Source organism: Dasypus novemcinctus, chromosome 3 (assembly GCF_030445035.2).
Source record: "Dasypus novemcinctus isolate mDasNov1 chromosome 3, mDasNov1.1.hap2, whole genome shotgun sequence".
Taxonomy (NCBI): Eukaryota; Metazoa; Chordata; class Mammalia; order Cingulata; family Dasypodidae; genus Dasypus; species Dasypus novemcinctus.
In genome coordinates, this window is record NC_080675.1 from 39,482,843 (window position 1) to 39,500,211 (window position 17,369).

Here is a 17,369-nt window from a genome sequence, read left to right on the forward strand (position 1 = left end):
TGTGCCCCAGAAACATCTATTCCCTGTAATTCGCTTGAAAACAAAACAAAACAAAACTAGGCTTTTCATCAATTTCCTTCAGCTAACAAAATCTCATTTTCCTGCCATTGATACAGAACTTTGTTTACTACAGGGTGAAATGCTTATAGAGGGCGAACTGGAGAAAGCTTAGAGATCACCCATCGCCCATCCTAAAGTAAGGCCGTCATTTTAAAGAAGGGACAGATGAAGCCAGCAGAAGGGAGAGGCAACTTGCCCAAGATTACACAAATAGTAAAAGAGATAAAAACAAAACAAAACAAAACAAACCCCTCCCCATCTTACAAATAGCCACTGAGGCTAGAATACCAGTTCCAAAATACCACGTTTTTCTTAGCAATTTTTAATCAAGAGGCTATGTGCCAGGGAGTGTTTGAAAGAGATATTCCTCAGGACCCAGACGTGGAAGCTACCAGTCTGAAGGTGACTGAGAACATGAATCTCAATTGCACGCAAGCGTGCCGGAACCAGCCACTGTCGCGTGACTTTTCTGATTTATCGATTACTTTTGCCTGGCGAAGGCTCTTCAGCAGAGCGCCCCAGTCCGCAGGCGGAGGAACGGTACTGAAGGAAGGACCCTCTTCTCTGGGAGGGAGCTTGACCTTCGGTGATTCAGGAGGCCGTTTGGGCTTGCTGGGTGTGGCGTCCCGGTCAGCCGGTAGTTCATTCCTGTTTGCATCCGCAGTGATGCGCGTCTTGCATAAAAAAAAGGCCCTTTGCTACGGAGTCCCACAATTATGAGGGGAGCTGGAGAGGTGAGAGGAAGGAGGCTTGAGGAAGAAGGGTGGCGGGGCCGGCGCGTGGTCGAAGGGGAGGATTCCAGACGTGGTGGGACCTCTTTCTTGGAGCGATAGAGACTGCGTGGACTTATGAATTCTTGGAAGGAAGAACTGTGGCCCTGGCGCCAAGGGAGTGGTCGATGGACTGGGCGTTTTTATACAGCCCCTTTTCTAGTCTCAAAGGTAAGATTTTCTGGAGGTAACAGAATTAACCGACATCAGAACCAGATTTTAACCCGAGTCTGGGTGATTGAAAACCTGCCCATGGCGTTTCTCAGGATCACTGGGTCTAAATGTGGTCAATTTAATAATTGCACAATTTCGGGTCTCTCCACGCGGTAGTTTCCTAGTTTGAGAAATAGGCTTCCTTCTTATTTTATATAATTGTCCTAAGGATATGTAAAGTGTTTAGCAGTGTCAAATGGTACAGGCTCCCAAAATGGTAGCTGTGTTGTGGTTTATGTATCTTCAGGTCCTTCATATATACCTTTAATGTAGTACTGTTAGCATGATCTTAGAATTTTGCTTTTTATGTGCTTGTGTCCCATTCTACACTGAATGCAGATAAAGACCTTGCCCCATTGTTCAAGGGGATGCAAGCTGACATTGTTATAACAATGGACGATTCGATTTTGGAATTAAACTTGAATTGGAATCCAGACAACTTCAGTATTTACTGTGTGATCTTGGGCACTTTCGTTACTTTTTCAAGCTTTAATCTTCTCCATAAACAGCATAATTTGGATAAAGTTTTTGGAAGACTAGGCCTTCAATATGTGTTGAGTCCATGAGCAAAAGACAAAAGCCACTTCATTTTAAACACAAAATAGTCTCTTACTTTGGCAAGGATTGTACACCTTATCGCTAAAAATTCAAAGTACTTGCCAGGATGTGGTAAAACTGGATTACTTATATATCTCTAGTAGTAATATAAAATATTAATAATATAATCTCAATCTGAAAAATAGTTTGATAGTTAGAAAAGTAAACATGCATTTACCATAGGACCCATCAATCTTTTTTTCTTTAATATATACATGTATACTTTATTAGAGAAGTTGTGAGCTTATACAACAATCATGCATAATGTGCAGAATTCCCATACATCACTCACCAACACCTTGCATTATTGTAGAACATTTGTTAACAAATTATGAAAGAACATCATTAAAATATTACCATTAATATGGTCTATAGCTTATATTTGGCATATTTTTTTCCCTACACCTCTCTATTAACACCAAGGACCCATCACTCTTAATATTTATCCCAGTGAAATGAAAACTTAAGTTCTCAAAAAACTGTGTGTGAATGTACACAGCAACTTTATTCATAATAGCAAAAAGTCGGGAACATCTCTCATGTCCTTTAATGGGTGGTATAATACTCAGCAATAAAAAGTAGCAAACTATTGATTCACGTATCAACCTGGATATATAAAGCCAGTCTCGAAAGGTCACATACTGTATGATTTCATTTATATAACATTCTCACAGTGGTCAAACTACAGAGATGGAAAACAGCTTAGTTGTTGCCAGAGGTCAGGAACAGGGGTGTGGAGGCAGTGCAAATATAAAGGAGTAGCATGAGGAATTTCCTTTGTGATGATGGACAAGTCTGTATCTTGATTGTGATAATAGTTACATGAATCTGTACATGGGGTAAACCTGCATAGAATTATACACATAAATGCATGCAAATATACACTCCCTCAAGTAACTGCATGAAAAGAATGGTGAAAACTGAATAAGGTTTTTAGTCTAATTAACAGCAGTGTACCAATGTCAGTATCCTGGTTTTGATATTGCACTGTAGTTATATAAGATGTCATCTATGGGGGAAGTTGGATAAAGGGTAAAAGGGAATCTATGTACTATTACTATAACATCTTGTGTGTCTGTAATTATTTCAAAATAGTAAGTTTTTAAAAATACAAATTATAAAACAGCATGATCCCATTAACAGTTTAAAAAGAAAAATATATGTTTTTACATGCTTTTGAGAAATCCAGAAGAATAATCATCAAAATATTTCCTGGTTATTTCTGGGTAGTGGGGTTATGGGTGGGAGAACTGGAGTTTCACTTTTTAACACAAAGAGATATTATGTCTATTTTTAAAAAACTATTTGTGGAGAAATATTTGTATGTTTTCTGTAAATAGGTTAATTTTTGATTTGGCCACTTTTTCAGCAATTCTTGCAAGACGTAGGGAAAGGATTTCCCTCTCCCACTGAAGGAGAGATGTATTTCCAAAGCTGCTTTCTGATTTTGATGGGGTTAGGTGCTGTAATTTCCTAGATATAGGGCTTATTTTCAGAATAAACTGATATAGGGAAAGCAACAGTCATTATTATTCCTAACATTTCTAGCATAGAGGACATAACAAGGGGAGTGGACTAATCTAACAAGTAGAAACCAAGTAATGAGTGGGTCAAAGTTAAGCTAGACTTAAGAAATCAGACTTTTGATACCCAATCTTCATCACTATGTAACTGACCTCTTCTCCTGCCCAGGATAAGAAGAGCTGAGTTCTGGATATCTCTGGGTCTCAGGCTAGAGAAGGGAAGGCTCTGAGGTGGCACCAGGGTTTGACTTGGGGCCCTTGTTGTTTTTCCTAGATGAGCCTCTCAGATCTATTGCTGCAACTACTGCAACTCAGCTTGACTAAGTTTTTTTTAAAAAAAACAGCTTTATTGAGTATAGTTTACATATCATAAAATTCACCTGTTTTTAAGGGAACAATTTAAGTGTACAGTTCAATGATTTTTAGTATATTTGCAGTTATGCGACCTTCACAATGTGATTTTAGAACATCACCAAAAAGAAACCTGTGCCTTTTCAAGTTTTTGTGTGAACATATTTTCATTTCTTCCTAATCCTCTCCCCACTCTTTGATTGGGGTGGAAAAGGGTGTACCTTATTGCTGCTGTTCTCTTAGTGTAAGATAGGGAGAGTTGACGGGGTTCCACTACACAATCTCTTAGCCTCTGTGTCCTTTGGGGTGATAGAGGGACATGGCTTTTGCTTGCATTCATTCTGTGCAGGACAAGGCTGGTTGACAGGGCTCCACTCCACAGTCTTTGCAGTGTGCAGTGGGGTAGGGGAAGGACAGGGCTTCATTCTTTCATGGTGTTTACGTACTCTCTTCTTTAAACATATATCTAAATATCCTTTCACATGTTTTTTACCTTGATTACCCATGTTTTTAAAACATATTTTTGAATTTTTTTTAAGAATGTTTTGTGTATTTATGTTTATTTCTAACTTTCAGACAGCATATTTTAATAACTCTTCAAACATCCAGTAAGTTTTGTTTATTTATGGTTGGTTTGTTGTTGTTGTTTTGTCTTTGGTCCCTTGGGAGTACAAGGATTTCCCTTATCTGTGGATCCCAAAACAGTTTTGAGAAAGATGTGAGTATGGGAAATCTTGGATGGTACTCGTGCATAGTAGGGTGTCCATAAGACTGGGTTAAGAACAGAGATGAAGTAGTCATGTGGCTTCTGGATATTGAATATTTCCCCCATTTCTTATTTTATACAGTCTTATTGGCACATAGCAAAAGTTGTACTTGAAAGGAAAAAAATTGGACAAATGGCAAAGTCAAATCATCCCAGGCCTCTGCAGAATTACCCCTAACTTTTTAAGTGGATGCACTTGTAGGCAGAACGGCTGAAAAACATAGGTAATAGTCCATCGGGAATTCTATGCTTCTGCAGAAAATGTTCTTCTTATTAAATTATATGCATGTAAGTGAGTGAGAAATATAAACAAGTCTCTAGTTCGACTTGTAAGGAGTTGACAGAGGTTGGGTGGGACCCTTGACTTGCATAGCAGCTAGTGAAGAAATCCTTTTGAAAAGCAATGGGATTTGAAGTCTCAGAGAATGATGACAGAGAAGGAACATGGGGATTTTGGAGAAGAAAGATATGTGAGGTAGATTATGGTCCTCTAAAGCAGAACATGCCAGGGCAAGGAATAAAGGGGTCCTAGCAGAAGCTATTTTCCTGCATCATTTTATTCACTGAAATCATCTGTTTACTCCTTGGAAATATATTGATTCACTGTGGGACGACTCTAGGAATCAAGAAACCTATTTTCTAGTTGTACAGGGTTTCTACTTGAATTTTGAAATATTGAAAATAGATTTAATTCCCTTATCAACTCCCTCATGGGAAGTTTTCCTAAAATTATCATACCCTTGTCCTGCTTTCTCTTCCCAGCTTTTCTGCCTCCTCCCTATTTCTATTGCTTTTCCTATTGATTCTCTTGTTTAGCAGCAACAGTACCCTTACTTTGCCCAGGAGCAGATCTAGCATCAGTTACCGGGATTTAATGTTGGTGGTATCAATGATGCAAGCTTCAGTGTTTGGGCCTATCAGCAGCAGTGGCTGTGTGTGTACTGGACCGCCGCTAGAGCTAGATTTGCTCCCTGTTTCATTGTTGCCATGGTTGGCTCTTTGGCCCTCCTGGAGATTCTGTGAGCAACTTCAACTATCCAGAATCAGTTCCATACTTAAAAATCAAGGCTTAAAATCTAGACCCATATAAACATTTATTAAGTATCTGGTATATGAAAGGATCTAATGCTACAAAAATGAACAAGACAGACTTGGAATTCACAGTGGAGTTGGGGAAACCGACAGCTGAAGAAATGACTACAGGATTTCCACTATCAATAGAAATATACTCAGTAATTCAGATCAAACCTTCCTCTGAGAACAACTAAAAAAGGTAGGTAAAACTTAACTTTAAAAAATTCACTTGAAGGTATTAAAGATATAACAAGATAGAGAATAATTATCAGGTTGAGAACAGAGATAAGTAAGGAATCCAGAGAGGTGAGCTTAGATTTTAGTGTTATTTTTCTCTCAAGGAAATAGTTCCAATTTTGCAAGAGATACCTCAGATGCTAAGAAATTGAGCAGCATTTTTCACTTTGTTGCAAAGGATAAAGATGTTTAAATCCAGGGCCCAACAATGGGAGACCTAGTAAACTGTCCAGGATTTGAATTGGAAGACCAGAGAACTGCATGGATTAACATTTACAGAAAGGACATCAGCCCAGAATCATCTTGAAATGTTTGGCAGTTCCTCAAAATGTTAAATACAGAATTACCATATGACCCAGAAATTCCACCCCTAGATATGTATATGTACCCGAGAAAAATGAAAACATGTCTCCACAAAAACTTATACACAAATGTTCATTGCAGCATTATTTATAATAGCCCAAAGTGGAAATAACTCAAATGTCCATCAACTGGTGAATGGACAAGCAAAATGTGGTATAACCATGCAATGAGTTATTATTTGGCAATAAAAAGGAACAGAGTACTGATATGTGCTACAACTGGATGAACCTTGAAAATATGCCAAGTGAAAAAACCTGTCATAAAAGATCACATATTGTATAATTCTATTTATATGCAAAGTTCAGTCTATGTAGAAAGTAGATTAGTGGTTGCCTAGAGAAGGTGGGGGGGGGTGCAAAATGGAGAGTGACTGCTAATGGGTTCAGGGTTTGTTTTGGGGTTGATGAAAATGTTCTAAACTTAGATTATGCGAAGGCTGTATAAGTCTATCTCTGAAAATACTGAAAACTCTTGAATTGTATACTTTAAATGGGTGAATTTTATGGTATATGAATTATATTTCAAAAAGGCTATTTTTTAAAACAAATCCAATTATCTCAATCCCTGAATTTTCCCCTTCTTTGGCTTTCTCTTGTGTCTCTGTCCATATTCATCCTGTTTATAAAGGACTCTAGTAGGAGAATTCAGACCCACTCTGGACCACACCTTAAAAAAATCCTGATGTAACCTAATCAAAAGACCCTACTTACAATAGGTTTATACTCTCAGAAATGGATTCACTTTAAGAACATACTTTTCTGGGATTCATATAGCTTCGGACCATCACAAAGAGTGTCCTACGTGCCTTAAATGGGGAAGGACCCATTTAAGCAAAGGCAAAGGCAAAAGGTGTGAGAGGAGGTATATTTCGAAGAGAAGATACAATTCAGTAAGGGAGCACAAGAGGGCGTGAGTGAGTGCTTGGAGATCAGCTGGAACCTTGGCAATAAATGAAGTGTGCCAAGCTTAAGGATTTAGACTTGACTTTGTGAAGATGGCAAGTGACTAAAACTCATCCAAGCAGAGATGTTACAAACTCAGACTTGAATTTTATTATGATGATTTTTTTTTTAAAGGAGGTACCAGAGATTGAACCTGGGACCTCATACATGTGAAGCAGGCACTCAACCTCTGAACTACACCTGCTCCAAAGGCTCGGGGCTGGGAGTGGGGAGCAGTCAAAAGATTGTTGCGTTACTCAGGAAGAAGCAGCTTTAATTGGCCCCTACTCCTACAACATATGCTAATGCCATTTAAAAATGATTTTTGCATTCTTCTATTATTCTGTTCACTGATGCTGTCCTGAACTCCTCATCTCAGTATGCCCTCATGTCTTTTTCAGTTTGGATCGTAACTCATTCAACATCCAACAGAGTATTCATAGTCTCTTTTTCTTCCTCACCTTGCCTATCAGATTTGAATATGTGATGGATATAGGATGACCGAATACCTGAAAATAACTTCTCTCCATATTGCTACGATACAAAGAATGAATTGTATGTAAATTAGAAGGTAATGAAATGCAATCCTGTCTTAGTGCCAAATTCTGCTTTTGATGGTTAAGAACATCCTGTTGAAGCAATGAAGTATTAAACCAGTTTCAACTGGTTGGCTGGACCTGCACAGAAGAAGCCCCTAGCTGTCCTCACTTCAACTTGCTTAATTAACATAATAAAATTCCCATCCAGGGGTGCAGTTATATGCCTCTTTTTTTTTAAATTCATTTTTTAATAATATTACATTCAAAAAATATGAGGTCCTCATTCACCCCCACCCCACCACTCCCCCCACAGCAACACTCTCCCCCATCATCATGACACATCCATTGCATTTGGTGAGTACATCTCTGAGCATCGCTGCACCTCATGGTCAGTGGTCCACATCATAGCCCATACTCTCCCACGTTCCATCCAGTGGGCCATGGGAGGATCTACAATGTCCGGTAATTGTCCCTGCAGCACTATCCAGGACAACACCAAGTCCCGAAAATGCCTCCACATCTCATCTCCTCCTCCCATTCCCTGCACCCAGCAGCCACCATTATCCGCCTCTTTTTTGATCATGCAGTGTATGCGCAAACATGATTTCCTGAACACACTAATCATATAATTAGACAACTATTTATGTGTGTTCATCCATATGCATAAAAGCTAATGCATAATCAAAGCAAATGCTAAGTAGTAATTTAGGTATTTAAGCAAGAGTAAAACTGCAGGACAGGGAGTCAGGTCTGAGTCGCTTTAGACCAACCTTGGCTCCTATCTGCAGACATAATAAATGTAAGTTCTACCTAACCATTGTGTTAAAGTTTTTTCTCTCTGGTTATCCCCAAAAGCCCAGGTTTGGAGCCTAACAAACCGATAACATGGCCAGGGCTAAAATACGTAAAATAAAAATGGTGACCAGAAAATGCTTCCAAGGTGGACTGTGGAGGAGGTTGTCCACACCGGGACATCCCTGATTCCACTGCCACTCAGGATTTTCCCGAGGACTTGGGGGTTACCCAAAGCAGAATCTCTTTCCAATCACTGGTGGAATCAGCTCACAAGATTAGGAGGGAGAACCATTTCATCTCCTTTCCTTGACGGGTAAGTTTGTTCCTTTATTCATTACTTCTAGCTAACTACAAGTGAGCATTTCGTTTCTGTTTTGCCGATTCTCTAGCTAACCACAAGTGAGCAATCGGTTTTAGTTTTGCCGATTCTCTTCAGCTTTGGGCTGACTACTAGTTAGCATTTGGTTTACCATCACTAAACCAATGACGTTGATTACAGTGGGAGAGGTTTCAGTGGGTTTGAGTCCCACACCCTCACTCCCTTAAAGGGAAAACCCACTGTTCAGCTTTGGCTAACTGTGAGTTAGCGTTTGCTTTCCTTTCCCTAAGGCAGCAAAGGTTTGGTGGTAGTGGGAGAGGTTTCATGGGTTTAATTCTCACTCCCTCACTCCCTTAAAGGGGATGCTCGCCGCCTTTGTGCCTTGTTTTGGCTGTTCTTTCTCTTTCTCTCTCTCTTTCTTTCTTCCACCACGGGGAATGAGATGTCAGTACCTGACTGCTTACTACTAGGATGAATCCTGAAAAATTAATCTAAATTTGGGAGATCTGGGTTACTGAAGCTAAATTATTTTTTAGTAATAAAGCCTATGAAATAAAAAGAGAAATTTGGCAGACGACAGCTCTTTAACATGATATTGCAATTAAACTTGTTTTGTAAACAGCAAAAAAAAAGGGGGGGGGGCAAAAAGACCCATATGTTCAAATCTTTTTTGAATTGTGGAAAATAAAAAAACTAAAAAGTTATGAGTTAGTGCTGTGTTAAGTCCCCTTCAGCAACAGTCAGAAATCTTAAGAGCAGTGAAAATCAAAGATGTGAAATGATGGAAAGCTTAAAAACAACCTACCAAAGGAGTAAGAATTATAAGTCAAATTAGTAAATTTTGTGTTTCTGTTGTTATATTTTAACTCTTTTGTGTTTGTTTATTCAGTGTATATTTTCATACCTCCGGATGATAATATAAAATTAACAAATAAAGATTCTTTTTTTTTTTAAAGATTTATTTTATTTCTCTTCTCCCCTGCCATTGTCTGCTCTCTGTGCCCATTCACTTTATGTTCTTCTGTGTCTGCTTGTATTGTCAGGAGGCACCAGGAATCTGTGTCTCTTTGTTGTATCATCTTGCTGCGTCAGCTCTTCATGTGTGTGATGCCACTCCTGGATGGGCTGTGCTTTTTTCACATGGGGTGGCTCTCCTTGCGGGGAACACTCCTTCTGTGTGGGGTTCCCCTATGTGGGGGACACCTCTGTGTGGCATGGCACTCCTTGCACATGACAGTGCTGTGCATGGGCCAGCTCACCACATGGTGCAGGAGGCCTTGGGTTTGAACCCTGGACCCTCCATATAGTAGGCAGATGCTCTATCAGTTGAGCCACATCTGCTTCCCTAAAAATTCTTAAGAAAGCTCTATTCAAATGGCCAAAAAATTTAAATAAGCACTTATGTTAATATACAAAGCAGAGAGTCTGTTTTATCAAAATAGCTTTTGTACTTTAATCTTATGTCCTGAAACTCCAAAACAGTTAATGGCCTTTTTGGGGTTGTTGGGGGTACTAAAAATTTTCATCCCTCATTTTGCTCATATATGTATGTATTAATCAGAAAAGATTGTACATGTGAATGGAGGACCCCAGCAAGCTGCTTTTTAACAAGTAAAAAAAGTAATAACAAACTCAAGCTGTAAAGGGGGGTAGTCCCTAACTTACCCTGTGAATTGGATGAAGCCAGCACCAGTATTAACTTTGGGTGGGGTTTGTAGCAAAGACAACATTCTAAGAAAATACCCTTGGGTTTTGGTCCCAATTGTGGAAGAGGGGCAAATTATGATGTAGTCCTTGTAAAGCAACTGTGTATAACATACCATGCCCTATTGCCAGTAGAAGGCTTAACCCAATAGCGTCCAGTCACTCTGAAAACTACTATCACTATCCAGGGGTGAATTGCAAATACTGAAAACCAAACAGAAATAATGGATTGTCATGGGCTGCCTGCTGTGGAGGAAAGATCTTTGGAAAGACATCTGAAACACCTGCCAGCGATGATAGGTAACTATCATGTCCCTGCCCACTCCTCTAACACCCCTCTTGGGAACGTTGAGGCAGATACCCTCACGAAGATCTGAAGATCTGAAACCATGCCATTGAAACCCAAGAAGCAGCAGAGTAACTCCGCAGGGGAAAGCAGACATCGTGGCCACCAAACCCTGTGGCAGCAGTTCCAGCTACCTGTTACTCACCAGCAGCTCATAGATATCACCCACGAGTGTCCTTCATGCTCACTCCAACAACTGCAGCAATTACCTGACTGGATGAAACATATTGGCCAAGCACAGACTCCAATAGCACTATGGCAAGTAATTACATTGGTCCCCTCTGCAAGTTATACTGCCATGGAACTCTTGTAACCAACAAGGTATTTGCTCCCCCAAAAAGTAAGTGCCCTATATGGGGCACTAGCCCAAATTAACAGTAACCAAGATACTCCATTTGCTGGTCACCTCACGCAGTCTTAAGCTATGAATCAAAATACTGTTTAAACTTCCCATCTGTCTTATAACCCCACTGGTGCAGGTCTTATAAAAAAAAAAAAAAATAGTCTTTGAAAAACACAAATAAAAAACAATAAAGGATCTTTACAACAATGAACTAAAAAACTGTCTCCAACCTTAACCTGTTTAAATTCAACACCTGAGGTTACAGCCCCTGCTTCAATTGAGAAATACTAATAGCAAAACCAATGCAAACATTAAGAATACAAATTAAAAGACCAGTAGCCGTACATCCCAAAAGGGAAAGTAATAATAATCTGTTGTTGCCTATATCTCAAACCATACAAACTGAGAAAATAATGTCACTTGGCCATGGTGCTGGCCTATGCATCCTCCCTGATTGGGAATCTTAAACCTGTTGAAAATAGGAGTCACCTAAAATATTATTATAAAGCCATAAGAAAATTTAAGTATCTTTTAGTATTTGTAAACACCTTTTCAGGATGAGTGGATGCTTTTCCTCTTGCACAAAACAACATTCAATAGTAACTAAGTTCCTCCTCCAAGAAATCATCCCAAGGTTTGGACTGCCCCAAACAAGTCAGTCAGATAATAAACCTGCTTTTATTTCAACTGTGGTGCAAGATCAACCAATGTTTCAGAATTAAATGGAAATTGCTTACAGCCTAGGAAACCAAGTCATCAAAAACGGTAGAAAACATAACCTATATTTAAAAAACAAAAAAAAAATTGTCAAGAAACACAATTAAAATGGACAGAAACACTTAATCTAGCTTTCCTTCGTGTTAAGGTCACCCCTAGAAGACTTTTAAGTCCTTTCAAGTTTATGTACAGAAGATCCATTCTAAGCACCCGAGGGAAAAACCTAATTCCCCAATAATCTTAGAGGGAGCCCTCATTAATTGGGCCTTGCAGTTAAGAGAGCGCCTCACCACCATGAATGTATATGCAATAAAATACCTGACTGACCAACTTCTTCATACCTTCTCATTTGGGGATTAGGTCTTTTAAAATTTTGGAAAAGCAAACACTCTGAAAATCAGCTTAAACCTAAATGGGAAGACCCTTACTCAGTACTATTAACCTCTCATTCTTCTCTTAAGTTACAAAGAATCAAGTCCTGGGTCCATCATGCCAGCACAGAACCTTACTACTTACTGGATCCAGCAAATAAAAAAATCCTAAACCACCTGAGCATGAACAAAATAGAAAGTAGAACCAGTTGGGAACCTACAGTTCCTATTCAGAAAGAAGAAGAACTCCACCAAATACTAATCCTGTTCTTTTTCTTACAGAACCTACCAATAACTAGCCCTGAGAGAAGATGCTGATCATCCTTCACACCTGTTATGCAAATCATCCAAAACCTCTACAGTAGAACCGCCTTGGAACTGTGTAAATTTTCACAATCAATATCAAGTAATGCCTGGACCAGCTGTACTGTAAAATGCTTCAGTTAATCTACACCTTGAAAGCAGTGGCCAGAAAAGCCTACCTAAGCAAAATTCAGCAGACTTTTGTAAAAGCAGACCCCAAAACATGTAACACCACAAATAATCAAATCCAATTAATCCCTTTGTTTACCTTTTTAAGAATCACAGCATTGATTGGAACTGCAGCCACATCCTTATACTTAGCCACCAATCTCTCCAAAGAAATGAGAGCATTAAAAAACTAAAGAACAAAGCCAGTAAGCTTATAACATGGGGAAATAAGTTTTCCTTCTGGAACCCTTCCAGCTTCACCAAGTAACTGCTCTCCTTCATTATTATCTTAATTCTTTTGGCAGTTGCACCATACTCATATCATGCATGAAATGTTTTATTCAAAAGCAATTGCAAACTTTAACAGACCGACCTTTCCTCCTCAAACTACCCTCTTACAATAATTTCCTAAAAATCAATGCCCAAATATTGTCAGCAAGAAGTAATTACAGAAGATCTGAGCTTCGTCCCTTTCCCCTGTGATAAAAATATCACCAAAAACTAGGAGGGAATTGATGGATGTGGAATGACCAAATACCTGAAAATAACTTGTTTCTTTCTGTGTTGCTTTGATACAAAGGAATGAATTATATGCAAATTAGAAGGTAATGAAATGCAAACCTCTCTTAAAGCCAAATTCCGCTTTTGGTGGTCAAGAACATCCTGTTGAAGCAATGAAGTATGAAAACTAGCTTCAGCTGCTGGCGGCAGAACTCCCTAGCTGTCCTCACTTCATTTTGCTTAATTAACATAGTAAAATTTCCACCCAGGGGTGTAGTTTTCCCTTTTTTGATCATGCAATATACATGCAAGCATGATTTCCTGAACATATTTTTTTTTCATTTAAATATTGTATTGAAGTAGAGCATTCATAAGTGAACATAATAAACAATAAGTGTATAGTAAAAGTAGTGAACTTACAAAACAAACATGCACAACATCACACAGGGCTCCCATACCTCACACCCCCACCACCACCTCCCTGCACAGCTGTGATTTCCTGAACATATTAATAATATGTAACTAGCTGATGCAAAATCAAAGCAAATGATAAGTAGTAACTTAGGTTTTTTAAGCAAACGTAAAACCGCAGCACAGGGAGCCAGGTCTGAGTCACTTTAGACCAACCTTGGCTCCTGTCTTCAGACATAATAAATATAAGTTCTGCCTAACTCTCCTATTAAAGTTTTTTTCTCTGGTTATCCCCAGAGGCCCAGCTTTGGGGCCTAACCCATGGTCTTAATGTCTCACGTATGACTTTGACTCCTCTCAATAATAAAGCCACCTTTGTTGGTGTAATATACCTCCAAGATTAGCCCAGCCACCAAGTCCTCATATTACCCACCCTCCCTCAGGCAGTATTCCCACCTGGCCTTTCTTACTAAAATAGGACTGCCTACAACAGACCAGATGATAATTGGTGAGACAAGTAAAGACAGAACAGAATAGAGGGTAGTCAAGAGAGGCTTGAAAGTGGAATTGACTCATTATGATGTCAGATTAGATGTGAAAAGTGAGAGAGGGAAAAATCGAATGAGTTTCCAAGGTTTCTGAGTGCTGATCACCAGGATTGAGGAAGTAGGAGATGGAGCAAGTTGGTTTTATTTTACTCATTCAACAAATATCACTGTGTACCATCAAAATGTAATTCAATTTAATTCAAAATGTGTGAATTAAAGCATAAATAAGAATGTCTGCCGAGACTTTATTTGTGCTTTATAACAGCCCTATCTAGTACAGTCATTTATATGGGCTCCTGAGGCTCTGAAATTCCCCACAGTGAGTGAATAGTGAATCTGGGACTCAAACTCAAGACTCTTTGGCTCAGGGCTTTTTCTGAGATAGATGAGGTGAGATGATGACAGGAGCAGTGTGTGATATCTCAGAAGAGTACATTTACAGATCCCAGAGGCACTAGCAACATCTAGAGACTCAAAATAACACAAAACGCTGGAGCAAGCTTATGTTTACTGTAGCCAAGAAGGGCCTGGCTCCTGGCATGGGCCCTGCAGAGTGACTAGCACACAGTGCTCACTGGCAAACTCTCCGGTTCCATGGTTGGCTTCTTTAACAGCCATTGCCAATATCTCCTACCACTCCTCCTGACCTTGTTTATTCAGGCCTTAATAAATGTATTTCCCATGCATTAATTTGGTTGCTACTAAGTGCCAGACACTGGGCTAGGTATCAGAACCACAAATAATCAGGTACATCTAATGTTCTCAAGGAACTTGTAGTCTTGTAGGTAAAAGCAGATACATAAGCCAGGGAGTGAAATGGAGGTTATAGGATTTGGGACACATAAGGACATGGCATAGTGAACACAGAAGAGGAACTGGTGGGATTCAATCTGAAAAGGGGTAGTGTTTCTTAAAGGAAAGGGAGCAGGATGACCTCAGCTATAGAGCCAAAAACAGTCTCTTGTATTGGAAGAGCTTTACTGAGACCTACCTATTTGCTTTCTTCTATTAGTAACTGACTGGTCATGTTGAGAAATAAGGCAAAACTCCGTATCTATTCTTAAGGTGACAATCTGAAGGAGATATAAGTCAAATGAGTATATGCAGCAAAGGAGACCTAGGTACAGAAATCCTAAAAATTCAGGGTAAAAAGTACAACTCCCCCCCCCCCCCCACACACACACACATACCCATACAAACAGACTTTCTTCAAGGGAAGACAGTTTTTCAAAGAGAGTGCTTCCAAGATTTTATATGAGGAGAATAGAGAACTGATCATTGAGTTTGGACACATGGAAGTCATCAGGAAACATGAGAGTCATTTCAGAGGAGACATAGGGCTAACACCCAATTGAAGTAGATTGAGGGAGAATGGAAAGTAAAGAAGTGAAAACAGCAATTATAGAAAACTGAAAAATGTTTTGTGGTTAAGGGGTGCAGAGAAATGAATTGGTAGCTGGAGAGAGAAGGCTGAGTTGGTTAGGTCATATAAAGAACCTTTATTTACATTGCCATTGGGAACCCCTGAAGACTTCAGAATCAGAAAATTCATTGGTATTGTTGGTTGAAAAGAGGAATGTTGAAGGAATAGCTAGAAGAGGAAGGTGAAGTGAAGAGACCAGAGAGCAGATAGAGCAACAGTGCAGGAATAAGGGGATAAGGATATGAACCTGGGTAATGGCCAAGAGGAAGGAAATTAACAAACAGAAATGAGGACCATTATAGAAGAATGATGGTCTTTGCTGAAAGATTTTCTTTCTAATTAGCTTTCTTCTTAGTAAAGTGCACATTAAGGAGTGCCAATTTTCAAATGTCAAAGAAGCTCTGTCCTAACACTGAGAGGTAAGAGAAACATCTTGCTGCCATTGAATAAATATGAAATGACTACTCCATGGAGTATCATTACTTACAGTGAAACCCAGAAGCATCTCTCTCATCTCTAAGGGTGTTTTATATATTGCCATTAATTTGTTTTGATCTCTTCTTTAGGGCTGCTCTGTGGATATCATGAACAGGGTGGCCAGAGATAGAAGACTTCCTAAGGGATTCATTCCCCTTTGGCTTTTCAGTCTACCTAACTTTCCTTTAACTACTTTTTATATTGAAGCATATATTTCCTCATAGTGAAGGAGGTTGGGGAGGAGAATGTAAGAATCCCTTGCTTAGGGACATAAAACCAAGGAGCTGAAAATAATATAATCTTTATTTTATCAAAAAGGAAACTAAGGCCCAGAGAGAGGAGTTAAAGTATATATATCTTATATAGAAAGAAATTATGTTAAATATATCTATGTAAGTTTATATATTAATGTGTTCAGAATATAAATGTGCCTGAGGACACATCTGAGCAGTTTGCTCCTTGTTCTTCAACAGTTCTCATCTGGTAAATGGCAGAATCATTCATTCTATGGATAATTTACGTGTATATTGTTTACTTTTCAAATATTTGGGGATTTTCATGGCATCTTTCTATTGATTTCTAATGTGTTCAGAAAACATATTCTGTGTGAGTTCCACCCTTTAAAAATTTTTGTAACTTGTTTTATGACCCGGGATTTTGTGGCTCTTTCAGTGAACATTCCATGTATAAGTGAAGAAAAAGTGTGTTCTGCTGTTGTTGGGTTGAGTGTTCCATAAATGCCAATTGGGTTAATTTGTTTGATAGTTTGTGTTTTATAAATCTTCTATGTATTTTCACTGGTTTTCCATGTACTTTTCTATCAATTACTGAGTTTTAAATATTTAAGTTTTCAAAGATGTTTGTAGATTTTTTATATTCTCCCTTCTGTTACTTTTTGCTTCCTGTTTTGAAGCTTTGTTATTAGGTACATACACATTTAGGATGTTCATGTCCTCCTGATGAACTGACCTCGTCCTTATGAAATAATCCTCTTGTCCTTGTTAATATTTCTTCATCTGAACACACTTTGATATTAACCTCACCACTCTTACTGTTATATATTTTCTAATTATTTTACTTTGAATCAAACTGTGTATTTACATTTTAAAAGAGTTTCTTTAAAGACAACATAATTTTGGTTCTTAAATTTTAATCCAGTCTAACAATCTCTTGAGTTTTCATTGGGATGGTTAGACTATTCACTTTTTTAATTTTAAAAATTTATTATTTATATCAATGTTACAAGATGTTCAATAAACATAAGATAATAACTACAGTAACAGTAAACTGCTTTGTTCAGGATTACACACACACACAAACCATTTTTGTTCATTCTTCAGTCTTGAGGGATTTGGGATGACACCTGCTTTGACTGCTTCAGGCTGAGAAGGGATGTAGATATGGAGTAGAGAAATGGAATTGTTTTGCTTACAGTTGAAGATAATCCTCGTTTTGGGAGTGTGGCTGGTTCATTCTCATCGTTTTACTGATTATCCAGGGCAGGCCTGA

At 38.7% G+C, this 17,369-nt stretch overlaps 1 long non-coding RNA gene across 2 annotated transcripts; it reads left to right on the forward strand.

The window, feature by feature from the left end:
• Positions 1-474: 474 nt before the first annotated feature.
• Positions 475-17,136, forward strand: LOC101417258 (uncharacterized). Of its 2 annotated transcripts, XR_188755.4 has the most exons (5): positions 475-1,001; positions 7,369-7,466; positions 8,290-8,542; positions 10,441-10,552; positions 12,312-17,136. It is a non-coding gene; the product is annotated as an uncharacterized lncRNA (long non-coding RNA). The 2 variants fall into 2 exon arrangements; XR_011648310.1 differs by lacking the exon at positions 10,441-10,552.
• The last annotated feature ends 233 nt before the right edge of the window (positions 17,137-17,369 follow it).